The 2,877-nt window shown below is 36.2% G+C and overlaps 1 pseudogene; it reads right to left on the reverse strand.

Moving 5' to 3' along the window:
• Nucleotides 1-981: 981 nt before the first annotated feature.
• On the reverse strand, nt 982-1,913 carry LOC105309546 (annotated as a pseudogene).
• Nucleotides 1,914-2,877: the final 964 nt, after the last annotated feature.

Genomic DNA, 2,877 nt, shown 5'->3' on the forward strand with positions numbered 1-2,877 from the left:
TCTGTGAGGTCAACCAAGGATTGCCTCGCCTAAAAAAAATAATTTCCATCTTAACCATTTTTAACTGTAAAGTTCTGTTGTTTTAAGTACATTCCCAATGTTATGCAAGCATCATCATCATTCAACTCCAGAAATCCTTTTATCTTGCAAAAATGTAACATTATTTACCCATCAAACACTAACTCTGTATTTCCTCTTTTCCTTGCTCATAGAAACCACTATTATACTTTATATCTCTATAAATTTGACTACATTACGAGCCTCATATAAGTGGAATAATACAGTATTTATCTTTTTAGGCCTGGCTATTTATTTAATTGACTGGGGAGATGTTGAAATGGGAAGGAGAATCATTTAAAAAATTGGAGATCCCCTTTGCATGGATCCTACATCCCAGTTTTCCTTGGAAAGTTCTAATTGACAATTATTTCTTCAAACTCAGTATTAATACTGTTCCATTTCAATTTTAAAACACCCTGGCTTAGGGAATTCAGTAGTCATCCCATTCGATCAAGAATCTGATCAACATAATGAAGGAGCAAAAATACGAATGTGTTGGTTCTTAAAGTATGGTTTAGAGCCCCCTTGCAAACAGAAAAAAAAATCAAGAGAGAACTAGAAAAAAATAAAGGAAAGAGAGAGCTATAATTACTTTATATTCTTTGACCCAATGTCTCTAAAGTGGGTATACATAGAAACTAGTGAATAGCCCTATAACGATCAAAGCAAGACTGCTTTTTACCAAGTCCTGAATAATGCATTAGGTAAGTGAGAAGGGTGTACTGATGTACTACACATAATCCTGGAGTGGCTATGACCTAAGTGGAGAGTCCAAATAATCTCCCAACTCCTTTACAGCTATACAAAGAGAAAAACCTGTGTAAACAGAAAGTAGAGAGCCATATGGGTACGTATGTACCATGTGACTGCAAAGTCAGAAATTCCTTGTAGCACATGTTTGATTTTGCTGCTTTTCCAGTTCTATGAACTAAAAAAGATGACACAGGTGTTGAGATTAGGCTTTGATAACCCTCCAGAGTGCACTCTAGCATCCTCTGGCTGTAACTTAAAGACACAGCATGGGTTAACCACGATGTACATCACCAAGGCCACTGCATCCTTCTTCAGGAAAGATGAGGCAGCTGAATTCCGATATAACCCAAGGCCTGTTCCATAAAGTAAGCAAACACCTGACAGGCGAGAAAAAGATTTTATATTTCTTATCTGGTGATGAGACTTTCAGAATGGAGGAAATGATTTTAGAGTAAGAGATAAAAGATCCCTGAGAGTGGTACACCACCAAAGATGACACAAATAAAATAGGATAATATGTTATTGGTGGAATTATCACTACAGGCAAGCTTGAGGAGTTGAGGAGGGTTACAAAAGAAATGAGGACTTTCCACATCAGCACCGAAGGTAAGTTGTGACATCATCAAATTCTACAAGTCTGAGTTCAAAAGCTGATGAAAAATGACAGCAAAACCAACAAGCCACAGAGGCGGGGGTTCATTATTACCAGATAGTGTAGGTTTTGACAAATGCCCACCAACTAGTCATAGGTCATCATGGCCAGGAGTATGCTGTCCAAACATGCAAAAGAGAAGAAAGGTAACATGAGTTAGGCAACCTGCATAGACGATGGATTTGCTGTATCTCTGCAGGTTCACCAGCATCTTGGGGACTATAGTTGTGCTGAAACTAATGTCAGCCAATGACTAATTGGATGAAAGAAGTACATAGGGGTGTGGAGGTGGGAGTCAAAGATGACATTCAGAATGATGAGTAGGTTCCTGAGTAGTCACCAGGTACATGGATAGGAAAAGACCCAAAAGAAGAGGCTGCCCTTCTGGACCATCTGAGAGTCTCAGGAGGAAGAATTTGGAGTCACCTGTCAGATTGCATGGTTCCATGCAGATGGGGCACATTTGAGGAAAAAAAAGCTCGAGAGAGTGTTGTATGAATAAAACAAGTATAGAGGCATCCAGCTAAGTGTCCATATTTTGGCTTTAAGCAATTAACAAGTATTATTAAAGTATTTACACTTGAGGAAGTATTTACATTTGAGGAAGTATTTACACTTGAGGACCATACACCTGCACTACCTTTGACAACATTTCTCAATTGTGATCTCCTTTTTTACATCTCTTTCCTTATTGATCTCTGGGCTATTCACCTGTTTTTATATATGCCCACTATTGAGACAATGGGTCAAAGACTATTAAAGAAAGATCATTCTTAGAAGACAACTCATGAACACATTAAAATATCAGCCTTATACTTTGGAAGGAAAATATGGAATAAGAAATATTTTTCTCTCTTTAATAGAAAAAATCATCATAATTAAAAGATGCTAAGAAGCAGTCAAGAGGACTTTATTCTATCCAAACGCACTATAGGAAATTATCTTAATTTGGAATGTAGTCTAGAAAAGCTAAAACCACATTAACTGCATTCTAAATTAAAATAAAATGTTCATAATCAGATAGCATTTTTGGATGCAATTATTTTTAGAGTTTTCATCTTTATTTGGTTTTATGAAATCCATCTTGTATGAAGATAAGTGTTCACTCAAATGTGTGGGTTGACCATTCAAAGTCCCTTCAATATAACTCAAATATACAAATATTTGACCTTGGTGGACTTTGCATTTTGAAAAATATGTTCTTGTTAAATGCATGAGATCATACAGCATCACTCATTCTAAAGATGATATTCATTACGAAACACCAATGATTAAATAATAATTAACTTTCATGAGTACTCTGGACTTAATTTTCCTTTGGAAAGTTTATTTTCTATCAGTAATACACAGCCTCAGAGAAATATCTCAGGTTGAAATTGCTCTGCTTTTATTTGTAGTGGCTTGGTAAAACT

Source organism: Pteropus vampyrus, unplaced genomic scaffold (assembly GCF_000151845.1).
Source record: "Pteropus vampyrus isolate Shadow unplaced genomic scaffold, Pvam_2.0 Scaffold769, whole genome shotgun sequence".
NCBI classification, from domain to species: Eukaryota; Metazoa; Chordata; class Mammalia; order Chiroptera; family Pteropodidae; genus Pteropus; species Pteropus vampyrus.